The sequence below is a fragment of the Crinia signifera genome, chromosome 8 (genome assembly GCF_055691185.1).
Source record: "Crinia signifera chromosome 8, ASM5569118v1, whole genome shotgun sequence".
Lineage (NCBI taxonomy): Eukaryota > Metazoa > Chordata > Amphibia > Anura > Myobatrachidae > Crinia > Crinia signifera.
In genome coordinates this window covers 66,964,038-66,987,710 of record NC_139224.1, presented here as the reverse complement: position 1 = coordinate 66,987,710, position 23,673 = coordinate 66,964,038, and the positions used below count along the sequence as shown (strand labels likewise).

General features: G+C 37.8%; 12 non-coding genes and 2 pseudogenes across 12 annotated transcripts; all 14 read right to left on the bottom strand.

Moving 5' to 3' along the window:
- Window positions 1–1,894: 1,894 nt before the first annotated feature.
- Window positions 1,895–2,047, bottom strand: LOC146030004 (U12 minor spliceosomal RNA). Its single transcript, XR_014455522.1, has one exon. It is a non-coding gene; the product is annotated as a U12 minor spliceosomal RNA (small nuclear RNA).
- Window positions 2,048–4,803: 2,756 nt separating this feature from the next.
- LOC146030009 (U12 minor spliceosomal RNA) lies at window positions 4,804–4,963 on the bottom strand (annotated as a pseudogene).
- A 1,283-nt stretch (window positions 4,964–6,246) lies between these two features.
- LOC146030002 (U12 minor spliceosomal RNA) lies at window positions 6,247–6,399 on the bottom strand. The gene has a single exon (XR_014455520.1). It is a non-coding gene; the product is annotated as a U12 minor spliceosomal RNA (small nuclear RNA).
- A 1,283-nt stretch (window positions 6,400–7,682) lies between these two features.
- On the bottom strand, window positions 7,683–7,835 carry LOC146029998 (U12 minor spliceosomal RNA). Its single transcript, XR_014455516.1, has one exon. It is a non-coding gene; the product is annotated as a U12 minor spliceosomal RNA (small nuclear RNA).
- A 1,393-nt stretch (window positions 7,836–9,228) lies between these two features.
- LOC146029946 (U2 spliceosomal RNA) lies at window positions 9,229–9,368 on the bottom strand (annotated as a pseudogene).
- Window positions 9,369–9,988: 620 nt separating this feature from the next.
- LOC146029993 (U12 minor spliceosomal RNA) lies at window positions 9,989–10,141 on the bottom strand. The gene has a single exon (XR_014455511.1). It is a non-coding gene; the product is annotated as a U12 minor spliceosomal RNA (small nuclear RNA).
- A 1,283-nt stretch (window positions 10,142–11,424) lies between these two features.
- LOC146029997 (U12 minor spliceosomal RNA) lies at window positions 11,425–11,577 on the bottom strand. The gene has a single exon (XR_014455515.1). It is a non-coding gene; the product is annotated as a U12 minor spliceosomal RNA (small nuclear RNA).
- A 2,335-nt stretch (window positions 11,578–13,912) lies between these two features.
- Window positions 13,913–14,065, bottom strand: LOC146029994 (U12 minor spliceosomal RNA). Its single transcript, XR_014455512.1, has one exon. It is a non-coding gene; the product is annotated as a U12 minor spliceosomal RNA (small nuclear RNA).
- Window positions 14,066–15,348: 1,283 nt separating this feature from the next.
- On the bottom strand, window positions 15,349–15,502 carry LOC146030010 (U12 minor spliceosomal RNA). The gene has a single exon (XR_014455526.1). It is a non-coding gene; the product is annotated as a U12 minor spliceosomal RNA (small nuclear RNA).
- Window positions 15,503–16,778: 1,276 nt separating this feature from the next.
- Window positions 16,779–16,931, bottom strand: LOC146029991 (U12 minor spliceosomal RNA). Its single transcript, XR_014455510.1, has one exon. It is a non-coding gene; the product is annotated as a U12 minor spliceosomal RNA (small nuclear RNA).
- A 1,276-nt stretch (window positions 16,932–18,207) lies between these two features.
- On the bottom strand, window positions 18,208–18,360 carry LOC146029990 (U12 minor spliceosomal RNA). Its single transcript, XR_014455509.1, has one exon. It is a non-coding gene; the product is annotated as a U12 minor spliceosomal RNA (small nuclear RNA).
- Window positions 18,361–19,636: 1,276 nt separating this feature from the next.
- On the bottom strand, window positions 19,637–19,789 carry LOC146030001 (U12 minor spliceosomal RNA). The gene has a single exon (XR_014455519.1). It is a non-coding gene; the product is annotated as a U12 minor spliceosomal RNA (small nuclear RNA).
- A 1,283-nt stretch (window positions 19,790–21,072) lies between these two features.
- On the bottom strand, window positions 21,073–21,226 carry LOC146030007 (U12 minor spliceosomal RNA). The gene has a single exon (XR_014455525.1). It is a non-coding gene; the product is annotated as a U12 minor spliceosomal RNA (small nuclear RNA).
- A 1,276-nt stretch (window positions 21,227–22,502) lies between these two features.
- LOC146029989 (U12 minor spliceosomal RNA) lies at window positions 22,503–22,655 on the bottom strand. The gene has a single exon (XR_014455508.1). It is a non-coding gene; the product is annotated as a U12 minor spliceosomal RNA (small nuclear RNA).
- Between the last annotated feature and the right edge of the window lie 1,018 nt (window positions 22,656–23,673).

Genomic DNA, 23,673 nt, shown 5'->3' with positions numbered 1-23,673 from the left:
GGAGCAAGGGTCAACCTTGGGAAGTCAGAGGCTATGCTCTTCGGAAAGTGGCACCTGTCGTCCTCCACTCCATTTCCATTCACGGTAAAGCCAGACCTCATCAAGATCCTTGGTGTCTGGTTCGGAGGAGATGGAGCGGCCCTGAAGTGCTGGGATGAAAGACTTGCGACAATGCGTCAAAAACTTGGATTGTGGAGTCTCAGAGACCTTACCATCGAAGGGAAAACACTTGTGCTGAGGAATGAGATTCTTCCTGTTCTTCAGTATACTGCCCAAGCCTGGCCACCTCTGGCCACGATCTGCAAGGCCATCACACGGGCTGTTTTCCACTTCATCTGGGGCTCCAAAATGGACAGAGTCAAGCGGATTGTTATGTACAAGGATCCCCTCAAAGGTGGCAAAGGCATTCCAGACATTCCAACTATGCTGAGAGCCTTCTTTGCATGTAACTGTATCCGCAGAACTTTGATTGACAATTGCGCCGGCTCTGCGGGGAACTCCATGTCCCGCTTCTTCCTCCTACCAATGTGGAGGACCCTTAAATGGGACAAGTGGGACAGCTCCATCCCTTACAACTGGACTACTCCATGGTTCTACCTGGATGTGTCCAAGTTTGTGAGGGAGCACCAACTGGAGGGATTGAAACCCGACTTGTGGAAACCTAAAACGGTCCACAAGCTCATCAGAGCCAAAGACGTCATGGAACCGATTTCAGGGCTCCCTTCAGCAACTGCCAAGTTTGTCTGGGAGTATGTGGCCTCCAAAAGGCTCACAAATAGACACAAAGACATGTCATGGATGGCCATTCAGGGCGGCTTGCCTCACCGGTCATTCATGCACTCCCGAAACTTGTGTAGGTATAGACATTGTCCCTGGTGCTTTGTGCATGAAGAAACCTCCATGCACATCTTCTGGGACTGCACCTACGCACAGTTGTTGTTGGATGCCCTAGAGACTGAATTCAAGGACTCCGTGCCCAGGAACTGTCTTTCATACCTTTCGGTATTGTATGGACTATTCCCAGGCACCCACACGTATGGGGCGACCCAGGAAGCCTGGCGCCTTATAAACTGTGTTAAGGACGCTTTGTGGTTTGCCAGAAATCGTCTCATATTGCGGAGGGAGAGAATGTCCGTTCAGGACTGCCGCAGGCTGGTTCACAGCCTGCTCAGAGACTATTCCATTCGGGATAGCCCTGAGGAGGAAGAGGACTAAACCCCTTTTCTTCTGGTCCTTTCCCCTTGTTTGGACTGCTTTATAAGACTTTGGGACCGTGGCCCCTTCCCCCTCACTTCACAATGTCTGTTGTTTTGTTGATGTATTTCTATTTATTGCCCTCCCCTTATATGTGTCTGTCTGGTCAATAAAGCTTCGGGCATGTGATTCCTCCTCCCTCACCCCCTACCCTCCACACCCATAGTCTTGTATACTGTTGTATAAATGTTACCGTTAGAATGCATAGTGCATAGTATAGTCTATAGTGTGAGTTTATCTTGTACTGTATTTTATAATATGTACTATACTGTCTGCATGTGTACTGTGTTTTGGCTGTGCTGCGACACGGTATATGTGTGATATTTGTTATCGTCTGTTTTTTGCATTCTTTATGTACAATAAAGACCTGCTTTTTCAATCAAAAAAAAAAAAAAAATAGAAAATGTTAAATATGTGTTTTCCGCATCCAAAGGTTTAGTTATATGGTGAGGGGCGGGATTCACTTCTGGTTGTGCACATATTTTATGATCAGAAGTCACCAATACTGGTTTTGCCTATTATATTGACCATAAATAGTTTGAAGTGATCCTAGATGATTGAACCCAAGCCAACCAGCTTGGGAACCACCACTTTAGAAGAATATCACATATCTATTATTAGATACAACTTAAACAAGGATCGGGCAGATCACAGCACCTGAAGGTTCTACAAAGTAGGCAGATCCTCCACAGAACAACAACCTATACCCGGGCAAAAATTCTTCTCACATGTAGAGTGAGGAAACAGGCGGCACCCCAGCTCGTTATTTTCCTTACTCATTAGTTTAAGGCATACCTTGATACTGCAGTATTAGTCATATCACACTGTCACACATACTTATATATAAAACGGAGAGCTAAATTAAACTACCTTAATAACTTAAAAAAAAATATTATTAGAAATTTGACTAACTTATATAGTTTTATTATTTATATATGTGTCTATTATTGTTGAAAGTAAACCTTAATCTTTGAAATAGATGCTGTCTACAATATATGCAAATAAGCTGGCTTGGCGAAATGCATGTTGGGAAATGACCTCTATAACAGTTGACTCTTTAAGGTGCCCACTAGAAATATCAGTGATCTTAAGATGTGCGCATAAATTTCCCTTAATATCTTTTCACTGTCCTGGACAAAAGATTTCAGACAAGCACATTTTGACAAAAGATTTATCTTAAGATCTGATGTGCATTCCTATGGATCTTTCATGCAGCAAGTAAGATCAGAAGATGCATCAAAAAATCTGCAGAAGCATGCGTCTGGATTGGGATAGTTTCAATTTCAAGCCAATGTGTGTTAAAACCGGACGATTGGCATAAAAATTGTCAGGATGTACAAAAAAGACAAAGGTCCATGATGGACTCCATTACAGACATTTGTATTAGTTATGCCTTGACTTACCCAACATTCAACATTATACTCAAAAGACTATACATTGTTAGCCTGTGTACCCATTTGTATGTCCAGTATATTTGACCCTGTGCATACATTTGGGAAGTTATTTGACCTCACATTGTCCTGCAATCATATTTTGTGCACTCTGACATACATACATTCAGCCTTGAGCGCTGTATTATCATTTGACTCTACAAAGGCTGGGCAAACGGTTTGATCAGCAGTTTACCAATCAGGATTCATTTGTATTTACGTCTTTGCAAAGGAATCTTTATATATTGAATGTTTTAACAGCAATTGGCTTTTACAATTGCAAACCAAAGTACTTATTCACACCATAACCTTAAAAGAGTGGATCCCAATCTTTTTGGAATCATGGCGACCTTGACTAATAGAATATGCTTTTATAGCTCCCCTAAGCTAAACATAGGAAATATAGAAAATGTTCAATATGTGTTTACCTCATCCAAAGGTTTAGTTATATGGTGAGGGGCGGGATTCACTTCTGGTTGTGCACATATTTTATGATCAGAAGTCACCAATACTGGTTTTGCCTATTATATTGACCATAAATAGTTTGAAGTGATCCTAGATGATTGAACCCAAGCCAAACAGCTTGGGAAACACCACTTTAGAAGAATATCACATATCTATTAGTGATGGGTAGTTCGTGAATGATTAGTTCAAAATGAACTAATCTTCAAAGTGAACTAAATCGTTCAGATCACTGCTCTGGCAAAGATTAGTTCATTTAGTTCACCAGGAAGTAAAGCAAGTGGGAAGTGTAACACAGACAGACAGAGCCCAGTGTAACACACAGACAGACAGAGCCCAGTGTAACACACAGACAGACAGAGCCCAGTGTAACAGACAGACAGAGCCCAGCAGCTTCAAGGCTCATTTACTGGATCTTTCCTTCCTGTATCTAAAGTTAAAAGTACAACAAAGCCCAGCAAATACAGATCTAATAAAATAAAAATATGCACTGCCTAGCCAGAGTCAATGTGTGGTGTGTCTGTGAGTGAGCATGTGTGCTCATGCTGCTCACCTTTATGTGATACTATCATTATATGATTAGTTCAGATGTCCAAGCACTTGCTCCTGCTTCTGGTACTGAGCATACTGCTGGGCTAAATCTTCTGCTGGGACCTGTGTGTGTAGGTGCTTCTGCAGCAGCCATGTTATCAGCTCTCATGCAATACACAGGAGGCAGTACATGTTAGCTGCCAAAGATGGCAGTGCTGAGCTCACACATGGTCTGGACTCTGCGGATCCAAATGAACTACATTGTCCTGATGACTCATGAGTCCTGCAAATAGTTCAGTAGTTCAATTAGTTCACGGATCATACAGATCCCTGAACTAATCTCTGACTATACACCATAATGAGACTGTACAGTACCTCTGAGCTACCATGTGTGGCACTGCTGTGCTCAGGCACATGTATTGTGTGTATGCAGCCACAGACACAGTGCTGACTGCTGCATGTTATACAGTATACTGTAGTAGCTCTGTTTACTCCACAGTACAGTCAGAGATGGATATGTATGAACCTTCATGATGCATACAGTGGAGCAGTTGCCCCTAGCAACCAATCAGCAACTGGTTACTTTGCAAAGTCTCTACTTTATCTCTCTTATCTCTCTCTAATGTCAGCTAAATTGGGGCAAGGGGACATATTTTTTTCTAATCACTGTATCTTAAAAGCAGAAAAAAATTGACTTATTAAAAAACTCTGAATTTGGGTATTTTACTTGCATATTATGGAAGGTAAAATAATAACCACAATGGGATTAATATTGCAGAGCTAAACAATAAACATGTCACTAGAAGGTTGCTGTATAACTTATTGCTTTTCTAAAATAGATAATAATCTGATTTATTAAACATACAGTATATGATCATTCTAACAAGACTAAACTCCTACAATGAGCTGGTATTACAATGCCTGCTCTGTGTGTCATAATCTAGTCTAGCTCATCTAGATCCATGCACTCCTCTCAGTCTCTGAGTCAGGGATGGAATAATGAACTAAATGAACTAATCTTCTGATCTAATCTTTTGGGTGAACTAGATCATAATGAACTAGTCACCAAAACGAACTAGATTTCCCTTCACTAATATCTATTATTATATACAACTTAAACAAGGATCAGGCAGATCACAGCACCTGAAGGTTCCACAAAGTAGGCAGATCCTCCACACTCCACAGAACAACAACCTATACCCGGGCAAAAATTCTTCTCACATGTAGAGTGAGGAACCAGGCGTCACCCCAGCTCGTTATTTTCCTTACTCATTAGTTTAAGGCATACCTTGATACTGCAGTATTAGTCATATCACACTGTCACACATACTTATATATATAACGGAGAGCTAAATTAAACTACCTTAATAACTTAAAAAAATATATTATTAGAAATTTGACTAACTTATATAGTTTTATTATTTATATATGTGTCTATTATTGTTGAAAGTAAACCTTAATCTTTGAAATAGATGCTGTCTACAATATATGCAAATAAGCTGGCTTGGCGAAATGCATGTTGGGAAATGACCTCTATAACAGTTGACTCTTTAAGGTGCCCACTTGAAATATCAGTGATATTAAGATGTGCGCATACATTTCCCTTAAAATCTTTTCACTGTCCTGGACAAAAGATTTCAGACAAGCACATTTTGACAAAAGATTTATCTTAAGATCTGATGTGCATTCCTATGGATCTTTCATGCAGCAAGTAAGATCAGAAGATGCATCAAAAAATCTGCAGAAGCATGCGTCTGGATTGTGATAGTTTCAATTTCCAGCCAATGTGTGTTAAAACCGGACGATTGGCATAAAAATTGTCAGGATGTACAAAAAAGACAAAGGTCCATGATGGACTCCATTACAGACATTTGTATTAGTTATGCCTTGACTTACCCAACATTCAACATTATACTCGAAAGACTATACATTGTTAGCCTGTGTACCCATTTGTATGTCCAGTATATTTGACCCTGTGCATACATTTGTGAAGTTATTTGACCTCACATTGTCCTGCAATCATATTTTGTGCACCCTGACATACATACATTCAGCCTTGAGCGCTGTATTATCATTTGACTCTACTAAGGCTGGGCAAACGGTTTGATCAGCAGTTTACCAATCAGGATTCATTTGTATTTACGTCTTTGCAAAGGAATCTTTATATATTGAATGTTTTAACAGCAATTGGCTTTTACAATTGCAAACCAAAGTACTTATTCACACCATAACCTTAAAAGAGTGGATCCTAATCTTTTTGGAATTATGGCGACCTTGACTAATAGAATATGCTTTTATAGCTCCCCTAAGCTAAACATAGGAAATATAGAAAATGTTAAATATGTGTTTACCGCATCCAAAGGTTTAGTTATATGGTGAGGGGCGGCATTCACTTCTGGTTGTGCACATATTTTATGATCAGAAGTCACCAATACTGGTTTTGCCTATTATATTGACCATAAATAGTTTGAAGTGATCCTAGATGATTGAACCCAAGCCAACCAGCTTGGGAACCACCACTTTAGAAGAATATCACATATCTATTATTATATACAACTTAAACAAGGATCAGGCAGATCACAGCACCTGAAGGTTCCACAAAGTAGGCAGATCCTCCACAGAACAACAACCTATACCCGGGCAAAAATTCTTCTCACATGTAGAGTGAGGAACCAGGCGTCACCCCAGCTCGTTATTTTCCTTACTCATTAGTTTAAGGCATACCTTGATACTGCAGTATTAGTCATATCACACTGTCACACATACTTATATATATAACGGAGAGCTAAATTAAACTACCTTAATAACTTAAAAAAATATATTATTAGAAATTTGACTAACTTATATAGTTTTATTATTTATATATGTGTCTATTATTGTTGAAAGTAAACCTTAATCTTTGAAATAGATGCTGTCTACAATATATGCAAATAAGCTGGCTTGGCGAAATGCATGTTGGGAAATGACCTCTATAACAGTTGACTCTTTAAGGTGCCCACTTGAAATATCAGTGATATTAAGATGTGCGCATAAATTTCCCTTAAAATCTTTTCACTGTCCTGGACAAAAGATTTCAGACAAGCACATTTTGACAAAAGATTTATCTTAAGATCTGATGTGCATTCCTATGGATCTATCATGCAGCAAGTAAGATCAGAAGATGCATCAAAAAATCTGCAGAAGCATGCGTCTGGATTGTGATAGTTTCAATTTCCAGCCAATGTGTGTTAAAACCGGACGATTGGCATAAAAATTGTCAGGATGTACAAAAAAGACAAAGGTCCATGATGGACTCCATTACAGACATTTGTATTAGTTATGCCTTGACTTACCCAACATTCAACATTATACTCGAAAGACTATACATTGTTAGCCTGTGTACCCATTTGTATGTCCAGTATATTTGACCCTGTGCATACATTTGTGAAGTTATTTGACCTCACATTGTCCTGCAATCATATTTTGTGCACCCTGACATACATACATTCAGCCTTGAGCGCTGTATTATCATTTGACTCTACTAAGGCTGGGCAAACGGTTTGATCAGCAGTTTACCAATCAGGATTCATTTGTATTTACGTCTTTGCAAAGGAATCTTTATATATTGAATGTTTTAACAGCAATTGGCTTTTACAATTGCAAACCAAAGTACTTATTCACACCATAACCTTAAAAGAGTGGATCCTAATCTTTTTGGAATCATGGCGACCTTGACTAATAGAATATGCTTTTATAGCTCCCCTAAGCTAAACATAGGAAATATAGAAAATGTTAAATATGTGTTTACCGCATCCAAAGGTTTAGTTATATGGTGAGGGGCGGGATTCACTTCTGGTTGTGCACATATTTTATGATCAGAAGTCACCAATACTGGTTTTGCCTATTATATTGACCATAAATAGTTTGAAGTGATCCTAGATGATTGAACCCAAGCCAACCAGCTTGGGAACCACCACTTTAGAAGAATATCACATATCTATTATTATATACAACTTAAACAAGGATCGGGCAGATCACAGCACCTGAAGGTTCCACAAAGTAGGCAGATCCTCCACAGAACAACAACCTATACCCGGGCAAAAATTCTTCTCACATGTAGAGTGAGGAACCAGGCATCACCCCAGCTCGTTATTTTCCTTACTCATTAGTTTAAGGCATACCTTGATACTGCAGTATTAGTCATATCACACTGTCACACATACTTATATATATAACGGAGAGCTAAATTAAACTACCTTAATAACTTAAAAAAAAATATTATTAGAAATTTGACTAACTTATATAGTTTTATTATTTATATATGTGTCTATTATTGTTGAAAGTAAACCTTAATCTTTGAAATAGATGCTGTCTACAATATATGCAAATAAGCTGGCTTGGCGAAATGCATGTTGGGAAATGACCTCTGTGAGTTTGAAAAAAACTCAGGAGCCCGAGGTGTGCTCCCCACCACCAGTGCTGTGCGTAAACACGTGCAAAGGAGGCCGTGCGATCGAAATGGGTCCGTCTCCGAAGAGACAGGGCCCCGTTTTTCCCCTAACCCCTCTCAACCATAAGGCTGAAGAGGGGAAAATAGGGAACGGTGGGTCCTCTTCGCCGAAGCTTAGAGAGACCCTCATTCCTCAACCCCCGAAAGGGTTAGGACGGTGGGTCCTCCGCAGCCCGTGCTTTGGAGAGACCCGCTGTGGACTTCCCTCTGCCTTGCGGCTCGGGGTCGTCCTCGGGGGGACCGAAGCTCTCCCCAAAAGGCGAGAGCTTCGGCACATTGGGGAAATGGAAGGCCCAGAAGGGTCGACCACACTACCCAAAAAAACGTGACAAACTACAAAAAAATACAAGGAACGTGAAAAGTGACAAACGTGAGAGGGGGAAGAGAAATAAATAATATAGGACCCTAGCCAGAAGGCCAGGGTGGGGGTGTGAAAAATTGTCCTACCCCATCCAAAAGGACGAGGTAAGGACGTGAAGCGCATACCTAGAGGGAAAGTGCGCAGTGCTAGTGCCATACTAGTGCATGGTGATTTTGGGATCACCCGTGCATGTTCGGCACCCCCGAGTTTCCCCGGGGGCACAGTGCAGCCTCGGACTCCAAGCAGCCAGCCAGTCAGCGTCCGACCAAGTGTTTCTCCGCTCAGCCAGTGGGCCCTTTCCGACCCCCGGCATGGGAATGGATACTCCACCGGGCTTTTTCGGTGAGTCTCCCCCGCAGAGGCCCAAATAGACCACCTGAGGAAGAAGAAACCACCTACTCAGTCCCGACGTTTCACCTCTCCCAGGGATTGAGTACTGGGCTGGGCTTTTCGCTGTCTCACTGGCCGAGGTCCTATGTACCCCCCGGACAGTGAGCAATCTACTCGGTCCCAGCTTTTCCCTTCTTCCTGGGAGTGGATACTAGACCGGGCTTTTCGAGTGACTCTCCCCCAGAGGCAAAGACCCCTGAACAAGAGCCCCATCTCAAAGCCCGATGCTTCTCCCCTCCCTACCAGGTAAAGAATGGTATTCCCTCCCTAGCAGGGCATCGAGAAAGCCATTCCTAGCACTCGCCCAGAACATGAGGTGATTACTAATCCTCAGCTCAGTAACAAGATGCTACGGTACTGCATTTCTCTATTCTCTGCCAGGGGGCGGTCCAGACTCAACTGATAAGAACAGATACTACACTTGATCTTAGCCAAAAGGCCGAGAAGCGATTTGTATGTCCAGTATATTTGACCCAGTGCATACATTTGTGAAGTTATTTGACCTCACATTTGTCCTGCAATCATATTTTGTGCACCCTGACATACATACATTCAGCCTTGAGCGCTGTATTATCATTTGACTCTACTAAGGCTGGGCAAACGGTTTGATCAGCAGTTTACCAATCAGGATTCATTTGTATTTACGTCTTTGCAAATGAATCTTTATATATTGAATGTTTTAACAGCAATTGGCTTTTACAATTGCAAACCAAAGTACTTATTCACACCATAACCTTAAAAGAGTGGATCCTAATCTTTTTGGAATCATGGCGACCTTGACTAATAGAATATGCTTTTATAGCTCCCCTAAGCTAAACATAGGAAACATAGAAAATGTTAAATATGTGTTTTCCGCATCCAAAGGTTTAGTTATATGGTGAGGGGCGGGATTCACTTCTGGTTGTGCACATATTTTATGATCAGAAGTCACCAATACTGGTTTTGCCTATTATATTGACCATAAATAGTTTGAAGTGATCCTAGATGATTGAACCCAAGCCAACCAGCTTGGGAACCACCACTTTAGAAGAATATCACATATCTATTATTATATACAACTTAAACAAGGATCGGGCAGATCACAGCACCTGAAGGTTCCACAAAGTAGGCAGATCCTCCACAGAACAACAACCTATACCCGGGCAAAAATTCTTCTCACATGTAGAGTGAGGAACCAGGCGTCACCCCAGCTCGTTATTTTCCTTACTCATTAGTTTAAGGCATACCTTGATACTGCAGTATTAGTCATATCACACTGTCACACATACTTATATATATAACGGAGAGCTAAATTAAACTACCTTAATAACTTAAAAAAAAATATTATTAGAAATTTGACTAACTTATATAGTTTTATTATTTATATATGTGTCTATTATTGTTGAAAGTAAACCTTAATCTTTGAAATAGATGCTGTCTACAATATATGCAAATAAGCTGGCTTGGCGAAATGCATGTTGGGAAATGACCTCTATAACAGTTGACTCTTTAAGGTGCCCACTTGAAATATCAGTGATATTAAGATGTGCGCATAAATTTCCCTTAAAATCTTTTCACTGTCCTGGACAAAAGATTTCAGACAAGCACATTTTGACAAAAGATTTATCTTAAGATCTGATGTGCATTCCTATGGATCTTTCATGCAGCAAGTAAGATCAGAAGATGCATCAAAAAATCTGCAGAAGCATGCGTCTGGATTGTGATAGTTTCAATTTCCAGCCAATGTGTGTTAAAACCGGACGATTGGCATAAAAATTGTCAGGATGTACAAAAAAGACAAAGGTCCATGATGGACTCCATTACAGACATTTGTATTAGTTATGCCTTGACTTTCCCAACGTTCAACATTATACTCAAAAGACTATACATTGTTAGCCTGTGTACCCATTTGTATGTCCAGTATATTTGACCCAGTGCATACATTTGTGAAGTTATTTGACCTCACATTGTCCTGCAATCATATTTTGTGCACCCTGACATACATACATTCAGCCTTGAGCGCTGTATTATCATTTGACTCTACTAAGGCTGGGCAAACGGTTTGATCAGCAGTTTACCAATCAGGATTCATTTGTATTTACGTCTTTGCAAAGGAATCTTTATATATTGAATGTTTTAACAGCAATTGGCTTTTACAATTGCAAACCAAAGTACTTATTCACACCATAACCTTAAAAGAGTGGATCCTAATCTTTTTGGAATCATGGCGACCTTGACTAATAGAATATGCTTTTATAGCTCCCCTAAGCTAAACATAGGAAACATAGAAAATGTTAAATATGTGTTTTCCGCATCCAAAGGTTTAGTTATATGGTGAGGGGCGGGATTCACTTCTGGTTGTGCACATATTTTATGATCAGAAGTCACCAATACTGGTTTTGCCTATTATATTGACCATAAATAGTTTGAAGTGATCCTAGATGATTGAACCCAAGCCAACCAGCTTGGGAACCACCACTTTAGAAGAATATCACATATCTATTATTATATACAACTTAAACAAGGATCGGGCAGATCACAGCACCTGAAGGTTCCACAAAGTAGGCAGATCCTCCACAGAACAACAACCTATACCCGGGCAAAAATTCTTCTCACATGTAGAGTGAGGAACCAGGCATCACCCCAGCTCGTTATTTTCCTTACTCATTAGTTTAAGGCATACCTTACTGCAGTATTAGTCATATCACACTGTCACACATACTTATATATATAACGGAGAGCTAAATTAAACTACCTTAATAACTTAAAAAAAAATATTATTAGAAATTTGACTAACTTATATAGTTTTATTATTTATATATGTGTCTATTATTGTTGAAAGTAAACCTTAATCTTTGAAATAGATGCTGTCTACTGTTACCATATATAATTTTGTTTGCATAGAAATTGAATATTATTTTGATACTATAAAGTAAAGTAATGTAGCTATAAATTGAATATGTATATCATTTAAACGTTTACAGAATGTAGCAATATTTGTATTTAGGTAGTCTGTGCTGTAAGGAGTAAGCAATGTATACACTATAGGCCAGACACCAGCCATCTGGTTTCCTTTATGGAGAATGTAGCTGCTAGTACATCATCCAAGTTACTTTGCAGGACAAACAAGACACTATTGTATTTTGACAACAGGAGTGTAAAATAGATTGATGCACAGGGAGAGACCAGAACAGGAGATCTCGCAAAGGAGATTACCACTAGCGTCCAGACAAGCAGGAGACCCTGTCACCATTAGCATCCATAAATTTAATAACGTCATGAGAACAGGGAACTTCAATTCATGTATTTGTGATATAAGGAGAGAGATAGAGTAGACATTCACTCACATTCGCACACAGACACACACGGACAGTCAGCAAGAAACCTATTCAGTGAGTCAGGAGGAGAGATGTGAGACAGGAGCAGGAGAGAGGAACGGAACCTAGAAGCGATGGGCTGGAGTGAGTGAGTAATCATGGTAGATATAAATGTTCAGTTGTTGATAAAGTTATGGAATGCTGAAGTCTACAATTTATGTTAGTTTTATAGCAGTCTTAAGTCTGTCAATTGTTTAATGTTGTTTTAGGTAATATAAGCAAGGAGGCGTATATATAAATATATATATAATAGCATATACATCAATTACTGTGTTAATGTATTCTGTAATGGTTTGTTTTGCCTATAAATAAAATCCTCCAATTGGAGCTAAAATTACAAGTCTCGAACTCTCATATTTGGGGAATCAAATTATGACAAGTACTCTGCATATTGTATTGTAAGGTCTATTAGAATATAATTGCAGATGTCAAATATATATGTTATTATATCAATCCAAGATATAATAAATATATTTGATATAATATTTCAATCTCAATAACCATTATTGGGATAAGAGAGATATATGACCCCTAAAATAAAACTCTACACTACAATATATGCAAATAAGCTGGCTTGGCGAAATGCATGTTGGGAAATGACCTCTATAAAAGTTGACTCTTTAAGGTGCCCACTAGAAATATCAGTGATCTTAAGATGTGCGCATAAATTTCCCTTAATATCTTTTCACTGTCCTGGACAAAAGATTTCAGACAAGCACATTTTGACAAAAGATTTATCTTAAGATCTGATGTGCATTCCTATGGATCTTTCATGCAGCAAGTAAGATCAGAAGATGCATCAAAAAATCTGCAGAAGCATGCGTCTGGATTGTGATAGTTTCAATTTCAAGCCAATGTGTGTTAAAACCGGACGATTGGCATAAAATTTGTCAGGATGTACAAAAAAGACAAAGGTCCATGATGGACTCCATTACAGACATTTGTATTAGTTATGCCTTGACTTACCCAACATTCAACATTATACTCGAAAGACTATACATTGTTAGCCTGTGTACCCATTTGTATGTCCAGTATATTTGACCCTGTGCATACATTTGGGAAGTTATTTGACCTCACATTGTCCTGCAATCATATTTTGTGCACTCTGACATACATACATTCAGCCTTGAGCGCTGTATTATCATTTGACTCTACAAAGGCTGGGCAAACGGTTTGATCAGCAGTTTACCAATCAGGATTCATTTGTATTTACGTCTTTGCAAAGGAATCTTTATATATTGAATGTTTTAACAGCAATTGGCTTTTACAATTGCAAACCAAAGTACTTATTCACACCATAACCTTAAAAGAGTGGATCCTAATCTTTTTGGAATCATGGCGACCTTGACTAATAGAATATGCTTTTATAGCTCCCCTAAGCTAAACATAGGAAATATAGAAAATGTTAAATATGTGTTTACCGCATCCAAAGGTTTAGTTATATGGTGAGGGGCGGGATTCACTTCTGGTTGTGCACATATTTTATGATCAGAAGTCACCAATACTGGTTTTGCCTATTATATTGACCATAAATAGTTTGAAGTGATCCTAGATGATTGAACCCAAGCCAACCAGCTTGGGAACCACCACTTTAGAAGAATATCACATACCTATTATTATATACAACTTAAACAAGGATCGGGCAGATCACAGCACCTGAAGGTTCCACAAAGTAGGCAGATCCTCCACAGAACAACAACCTATACCCGGGCAAAAATTCTTCTCACATGTAGAGTGAGGAACCAGGCGTCACCCCAGCTCATTATTTTCCTTACTCATTAGTTTAAGGCATACCTTGATACTGCAGTATTAGTCATATCACACTGTCACACATACTTATATATATAACGGAGAGCTAAATTAAACTACCTTAATAACTTAAAAAAAAATATTATTAGAAATTTGACTAACTTATATAGTTTTATTATTTATATATGTGTCTATTATTGTTGAAAGTAAACCTTAATCTTTGAAATAGATGCTGTCTACAATATATGCAAATAAGCTGGCTTGGCGAAATGCATGTTGGGAAATGACCTCTATAACAGTTGACTCTTTAAGGTGCCCACTTGAAATATCAGTGATATTAAGATGTGCGCATAAATTTCCCTTAAAATCTTTTCACTGTCCTGGACAAAAGATTTCAGACAAGCACATTTTGACAAAAGATTTATCTTAAGATCTGATGTGCATTCCTATGGATCTTTCATGCAGCAAGTAAGATCAGAAGATGCATCAAAAAATCTGCAGAAGCATGCGTCTGGATTGTGATAGTTTCAATTTCCAGCCAATGTGTGTTAAAACCGGACGATTGGCATAAAAATTGTCAGGATGTACAAAAAAGACAAAGGTCCATGATGGACTCCATTACAGACATTTGTATTAGTTATGCCTTGACTTACCCAACATTCAACATTATACTCGAAAGACTATACATTGTTAGCCTGTGTACCCATTTGTATGTCCAGTATATTTGACCCTGTGCATACATTTGTGAAGTTATTTGACCTCACATTGTCCTGCAATCATATTTTGTGCACCCTGACATACATACATTCAGCCTTGAGCGCTGTATTATCATTTGACTCTACTAAGGCTGGGCAAACGGTTTGATCAGCAGTTTACCAATCAGGATTCATTTGTATTTACGTCTTTGCAAAGGAATCTTTATATATTGAATGTTTTAACAGCAATTGGCTTTTACAATTGCAAACCAAAGTACTTATTCACACCATAACCTTAAAAGAGTGGATCCTAATCTTTTTGGAATCATGGCGACCTTGACTAATAGAATATGCTTTTATAGCTCCCCTAAGCTAAACATAGGAAATATAGAAAATGTTAAATATGTGTTTACCGCATCCAAAGGTTTAGTTATATGGTGAGGGGCGGGATTCACTTCTGGTTGTGCACATATTTTATGATCAGAAGTCACCAATACTGGTTTTGCCTATTATATTGACCATAAATAGTTTGAAGTGATCCTAGATGATTGAACCCAAGCCAACCAGCTTGGGAACCACCACTTTAGAAGAATATCACATATCTATTATTATATACAACTTAAACAAGGATCGGGCAGATCACAGCACCTGAAGGTTCCACAAAGTAGGCAGATCCTCCACAGAACAACAACCTATACCCGGGCAAAAATTCTTTTCACATGTAGAGTGAGGAACCAAGCGTCACCCCCAGCTCGTTATTTTCCTTACTCATTAATTTAAGGCATACCTTGATACTGCAGTATTAGTCATATCACACTGTCACACATACTTATATATATAACGGAGAGCTAAATTAAACTACCTTAATAACTTAAAAAAAAATATTATTAGAAATTTGACTAACTTATATAGTTTTATTATTTATATATGTGTCTATTATTGTTAAAAGTAAACCTTAATCTTTGAAATAGATGCTGTCTACAATATATGCAAATAAGCTGGCTTGGCGAAATGCATGTTGGGAAATGACCTCTATAACTCTTTAAGGTGCCCACTTGAAATATCAGTGATATTAAGATGTGCGCATAAATTTCCCTTAAAATCTTTTCACTGTCCTGGACAAAAGATTTCAGACAAGCACATTTTGACAAAAGATTTATCTTAAGATCTGATGTGCATTCCTATGGATCTTTCATGCAGCAAGTAAGATCAGAAGATGCATCAAACAATCTGCAGAAGCATGCGTCTGGATTGTGATAGTTTCAATTTCCAGCCAATGTGTGTTAAAACCGGACGATTGGCATAAAAATTGTCAGGATGTACAAAAAAGACAAAGGTCCATGATGGACTCCATTACAGACATTTGTATTAGTTATGCCTTGACTTACCCAACATTCAACATTATACTCGAAAGACTATACATTGTTAGCCTGTGTACCCATTTGTATGTCCAGTATATTTGACCCTGTGCATGCATTTGTGAAGTTATTTGACCTCACATTGTCCTGCAATCATATTTTGTGCACCCTGACATACATACATTCAGCCTTGAGCGCTGTATTATCATTTGACTCTACTAAGGCTGGGCAAACGGTTTGATCAGCAGTTTACCAATCAGGATTCATTTGTATTTACGTCTTTGCAAAGGAATCTTTATATATTGAATGTTTTAACAGCAATTGGCTTTTACAATTGCAAACCAAAGTACTTATTCACACCATAACCTTAAAAGAGTGGATCCTAATCTTTTTGGAATCATGGCGACCTTGACTAATAGAATATGCTTTTATAGCTCCCCTAAGCTAAACATAGGAAATATAGAAAATGTTAAATATGTGTTTACCGCATCCAAAGGTTTAGTTATATGGTGAGGGGCGGCATTCACTTCTGGTTGTGCACATATTTTATGATCAGAAGTCACCAATACTGGTTTTGCCTATTATATTGACCATAAATAGTTTGAAGTGATCCTAGATGATTGAACCCAAGCCAACCAGCTTGGGAACCACCACTTTAGAAGAATATCACATATGTATTATTATATACAACTTAAACAAGGATCGGGCAGATCACAGCACCTGAAGGTTCCACAAAGTAGGCAGATCCTCCACAGAACAACAACCTATACCCGGGCAAAAATTCTTCTCACATGTAGAGTGAGGAACCAGGCGTCACCCCAGCTCGTTATTTTCCTTACTCATTAGTTTAAGGCATACCTTGATACTGCAGTATTAGTCATATCACACTGTCACACATACTTATATATATAATGGAGAGCTAAATTAAACTACCTTAATAACTTAAAAAAATATATTATTAGAAATTTGACTAACTTATATAGTTTTATTATTTATATATGTGTCTATTATTGTTGAAAGTAAACCTTAATCTTTGAAATAGATGCTGTCTACAATATATGCAAATAAGCTGGCTTGGCGAAATGCATGTTGGGAAATGACCTCTATAACAGTTGACTCTTTAAGGTGCCCACTTGAAATATCAGTGATATTAAGATGTGCGCATAAATTTCCCTTAAAATCTTTTCACTGTCCTGGACAAAAGATTTCAGACAAGCACATTTTGACAAAAGATTTATCTTAAGATCTGATGTGCATTCCTATGGATCTTTCATGCAGCAAGTAAGATCAGAAGATGCATCAAAAAATCTGCAGAAGCATGCGTCTGGATTGTGATAGTTTCAATTTCCAGCCAATGTGTGTTAAAACCGGACGATTGGCATAAAAATTGTCAGGATGTACAAAAAAGACAAAGGTCCATGATGGACTCCATTACAGACATTTGTATTAGTTATGCCTTGACTTATTCAACATTATACTCGAAAGACTATACATTGTTAGCCTGTGTACCCATTTGTATGTCCAGTATATTTGACCCTGTGCATACATTTGTGAAGTTATTTGACCTCACATTGTCCTGCAATCATATTTTGTGCACCCTGACATACATACATTCAGCCTTGAGCGCTGTATTATCATTTGACTCTACTAAGGCTGGGCAAACGGTTTGATCAGCAGTTTACCAATCAGGATTCATTTGTATTTACGTCTTTGCAAAGGAATCTTTATATATTGAATGTTTTAACAGCAATTGGCTTTTACAATTGCAAACCAAAGTACTTATTCACACCATAACCTTAAAAGAGTGGATCCTAATCTTTTTGGAATCATGGCGACCTTGACTAATAGAATATGCTTTTATAGCTCCCCTAAGCTAAACATAGGAAATATAGAAAATGTTAAATATGTGTTTACCGCATCCAAAGGTTTAGTTATATGGTGAGGGGCGGCATTCACTTCTGGTTGTGCACATATTTTATGATCAGAAGTCACCAATACTGGTTTTGCCTATTATATTGACCATAAATAGTTTGAAGTGATCCTAGATGATTGAACCCAAGCCAACCAGCTTGGGAACCACCACTTTAGAAGAATATCACATATGTATTATTATATACAACTTAAACAAGGATCGGGCAGATCACAGCACCTGAAGGTTCCACAAAGTAGGCAGATCCTCCACAGAACAACAACCTATACCCGGGCAAAAATTCTTCTCACATGTAGAGTGAGGAACCAGGCGTCACCCCAGCTCGTTATTTTCCTTACTCATTAGTTTAAGGCATACCTTGATACTGCAGTATTAGTCATATCACACTGTCACACATACTTATATATATAACGGAGAGCTAAATTAAACTACCTTAATAACTTAAAAAAATATATTATTAGAAATTTGACTAACTTATATAGTTTTATTATTTATATATGTGTCTATTATTGTTGAAAGTAAACCTTAATCTTTGAAATAGATGCTGTCTACAATATATGCAAATAAGCTGGCTTGGCGAAATGCATGTTGGGAAATGACCTCTATAACAGTTGACTCTTTAAGGTGCCCACTTGAAATATCAGTGATATTAAGATGTGTGCATAAATTTCCCTTAAAATCTTTTCACTGTCCTGGACAAAAGATTTCAGACAAGCACATTTTGACAAAAGATTTATCTTAAGATCTGATGTGCATTCCTATGGATCTTTCATGCAGCAAGTAAGATCAGAAGATGCATCAAAAAATCTGCAGAAGCATGCGTCTGGATTGTGATAGTTTCAATTTTCAGCCAATGTGTGTTAAAACCGGACGATTGGCATAAAAATTGTCAGGATGTACAAAAAAGACAAAGGTCCATGATGGACTCCATTACAGACATTTGTATTAGTTATGCCTTGACTTATTCAACATTATACTCGAAAGACTATACATTGTTAGCCTGTGTACCCATTTGTATGTCCAGTATATTTGACCCTGTGCATACATTTGTGAAGTTATTTGACCTCACATTGTCCTGCAATCATATTTTGTGCACCCTGACATACATACATTCAGCCTTGAGCGCTGTATTATCATTTGACTCTACTAAGGCTGGGCAAACGGTTTGATCAGCAGTTTACCAATCAGGATTCATTTGTATTTACGTCTTTGCAAAGGAATCTTTATATATTGAATGTTTTAACAGCAATTGGCTTTTACAATTGCAAACCAAAGTACTTATTCACACCATAACCTTAAAAGAGTGGATCCTAATCTTTTTGGAATCATGGCGACCTTGACTAATAGAATATGCTTTTATAGCTCCCCTAAGCTAAACATAGGAAATATAGAAAATGTTAAATATGTGTTTACCGCATCCAAAGGTTTAGTTATATGGTGAGGGGCGGCATTCACTTCTGGTTGTGCACATATTTTATGATCAGAAGTCACCAATACTGGTTTTGCCTATTATATTGACCATAAATAGTTTGAAGTGATCCTAGATGATTGAACCCAAGCCAACCAGCTTGGGAACCACCACTTTAGAAGAATATCACATATCTATTATTATATACAACTTAAACAAGGATCAGGCAGATCACAGCACCTGAAGGTTCCACAAAGTAGGCAGATCCTCCACAGAACAACAACCTATACCCGGGCAAAAATTCTTCTCACATGTAGAGTGAGGAACCAGGCGTCACCCCAGCTCGTTATTTTCCTTACTCATTAGTTTAAGGCATACCTTGATACTGCAGTATTAGTCATATCACACTGTCACACATACTTATATATATAACGGAGAGCTAAATTAAACTACCTTAATAACTTAAAAAAATATATTATTAGAAATTTGACTAACTTATATAGTTTTATTATTTATATATGTGTCTATTATTGTTGAAAGTAAACCTTAATCTTTGAAATAGATGCTGTCTACAATATATGCAAATAAGCTGGCTTGGCGAAATGCATGTTGGGAAATGACCTCTATAACAGTTGACTCTTTAAGGTGCCCACTTGAAATATCAGTGATATTAAGATGTGCGCATAAATTTCCCTTAAAATCTTTTCACTGTCCTGGACAAAAGATTTCAGACAAGCACATTTTGACAAAAGATTTATCTTAAGATCTGATGTGCATTCCTATGGATCTTTCATGCAGCAAGTAAGATCAGAAGATGCATCAAAAAATCTGCAGAAGCATGCGTCTGGATTGTGATAGTTTCAATTTCCAGCCAATGTGTGTTAAAACCGGACGATTGGCATAAAAATTGTCAGGATGTACAAAAAAGACAAAGGTCCATGATGGACTCCATTACAGACATTTGTATTAGTTATGCCTTGACTTACCCAACATTCAACATTATACTCGAAAGACTATACATTGTTAGCCTGTGTAACCATTTGTATGTCCAGTATATTTGACCCTGTGCATACATTTGTGAAGTTATTTGACCTCACATTGTCCTGCAATCATATTTTGTGCACCCTGACATACATACATTCAGCCTTGAGCGCTGTATTATCATTTGACTTTACTAAGGCTGGGCAAACGGTTTGATCAGCAGTTTACCAATCAGGATTCATTTGTAATTACGTCTTTGCAAAGGAATCTTTATATATTGAATGTTTTAACAGCAATTGGCTTTTACAATTGCAAACCAAAGTACTTATTCACACCATAACCTTAAAAGAGTGGATCCTAATCTTTTTGGAATCATGGCGACCTTGACTAATAGAATATGCTTTTATAGCTCCCCTAAGCTAAACATAGGAAATATAGAAAATGTTAAATATGTGTTTACCGCATCCAAAGGTTTAGTTATATGGTGAGGGGCGGGATTCACTTCTGGTTGTGCACATATTTTATGATCAGAAGTCACCAATACTGGTTTTGCCTATTATATTGACCATAAATAGTTTGAAGTGATCCTAGATGATTGAACCCAAGCCAACCAGCTTGGGAACCACCACTTTAGAAGAATATCACATATCTATTATTATATACAACTTAAACAAGGATCGGGCAGATCACAGCACCTGAAGGTTCCACAAAGTAGGCAGATCCTCCACAGAACAACAACCTATACCCGGGCAAAAATTCTTTTCACATGTAGAGTGAGGAACCAAGCGTCACCCCCAGCTCGTTATTTTCCTTACTCATTAGTTTAAGGCATACCTTGATACTGCAGTATTAGTCATATCACACTGTCACACATACTTATATATATAACGGAGAGCTAAATTAAACTACCTTAATAACTTAAAAAAAAATATTATTAGAAATTTGACTAACTTATATAGTTTTATTATTTATATATGTGTCTATTATTGTTGAAAGTAAACCTTAATCTTTGAAATAGATGCTGTCTACAATATATGCAAATAAGCTGGCTTGGCGAAATGCATGTTGGGAAATGACCTCTATAACTCTTTAAGGTGCCCACTTGAAATATCAGTGATATTAAGATGTGCGCATAAATTTCCCTTAAAATCTTTTCACTGTCCTGGACAAAAGATTTCAGACAAGCACATTTTGACAAAAGATTTATCTTAAGATCTGATGTGCATTCCTATGGATCTTTCATGCAGCAAGTAAGATCAGAAGATGCATCAAACAATCTGCAGAAGCATGCGTCTGGATTGTGATAGTTTCAATTTCCAGCCAATGTGTGTTAAAACCGGACGATTGGCATAAAAATTGTCAGGATGTACAAAAAAGACAAAGGTCCATGATGGACTCCATTACAGACATTTGTATTAGTTATGCCTTGACTTACCCAACATTCAACATTATACTCGAAAGACTATACATTGTTAGCCTGTGTACCCATTTGTATGTCCAGTATATTTGACCCTGTGCATACATTTGTGAAGTTATTTGACCTCACATTGTCCTGCAATCATATTTTGTGCACCCTGACATACATACATTCAGCCTTGAGCGCTGTATTATCATTTGACTCTACTAAGGCTGGGCAAACGGTTTGATCAGCAGTTTACCAATCAGGATTCATTTGTATTTACGTCTTTGCAAAGGAATCTTTATATATTGAATGTTTTAACAGCAATTGGCTTTTACAATTGCAAACCAAAGTACTTATTCACACCATAACCTTAAAAGAGTGGATCCTAATCTTTTTGGAATCATGGCGACCTTGACTAATAGAATATGCTTTTATAGCTCCCCTAAGCTAAACATAGGAAATATAGAAAATGTTAAATATGTGTTTACCGCATCCAAAGGTTTAGTTATATGGTGAGGGGCGGCATTCACTTCTGGTTGTGCACATATTTTATGATCAGAAGTCACCAATACTGGTTTTGCCTATTATATTGACCATAAATAGTTTGAAGTGATCCTAGATGATTGAACCCAAGCCAACCAGCTTGGGAACCACCACTTTAGAAGAATATCACATATGTATTATTATATACAACTTAAACAAGGATCGGGCAGATCACAGCACCTGAAGGTTCCACAAAGTAGGCAGATCCTCCACAGAACAACAACCTATACCCGGGCAAAAATTCTTCTCACATGTAGAGTGAGGAACCAGGCGTCACCCCAGCTCGTTATTTTCCTTACTCATTAGTTTAAGGCATACCTTGATACTGCAGTATTAGTCATATCACACTGTCACACATACTTATATATATAACGGAGAGCTAAATTAAACTACCTTAATAACTTAAAAAAATATATTATTAGAAATTTGACTAACTTATATAGTTTTATTATTTATATATGTGTCTATTATTGTTGAAAGTAAACCTTAATCTTTGAAATAGATGCTATCTACAATATATGCAAATAAGCTGGCTTGGCGAAATGCATGTTGGGAAATGACCTCTATAACAGTTGACTCTTTAAGGTGCCCACTTGAAATATCAGTGATATTAAGATGTGCGCATAAATTTCCCTTAAAATCTTTTCACTGTCCTGGACAAAAGATTTCAGACAAGCACATTTTGACAAAAGATTTATCTTAAGATCTGATGTGCATTCCTATGGATCTTTCATGCAGCAAGTAAGATCAGAAGATGCATCAAAAAATCTGCAGAAGCATGCGTCTGGATTGTGATAGTTTCAATTTCCAGCCAATGTGTGTTAAAACCGGACGATTGGCATAAAAATTGTCAGGATGTACAAAAAAGACAAAGGTCCATGATGGACTCCATTACAGACATTTGTATTAGTTATGCCTTGACTTATTCAACATTATACTCGAAAGACTATACATTGTTAGCCTGTGTACCCATTTGTATGTCCAGTATATTTGACCCTGTGCATACATTTGTGAAGTTATTTGACCTCACATTGTCCTGCAATCATATTTTGTGCACCCTGACATACATACATTCAGCCTTGAGCGCTGTATTATCATTTGACTCTACTAAGGCTGGGCAAACGGTTTGATCAGCAGTTTACCAATCAGGATTCATTTGTATTTACGTCTTTGCAAAGGAATCTTTATATATTGAATGTTTTAACAGCAATTGGCTTTTACAATTGCAAACCAAAGTACTTATTCACACCATAACCTTAAAAGAGTGGATCCTAATCTTTTTGGAATCATGGCGACCTTGACTAATAGAATATGCTTTTATAGCTCCCCTAAGC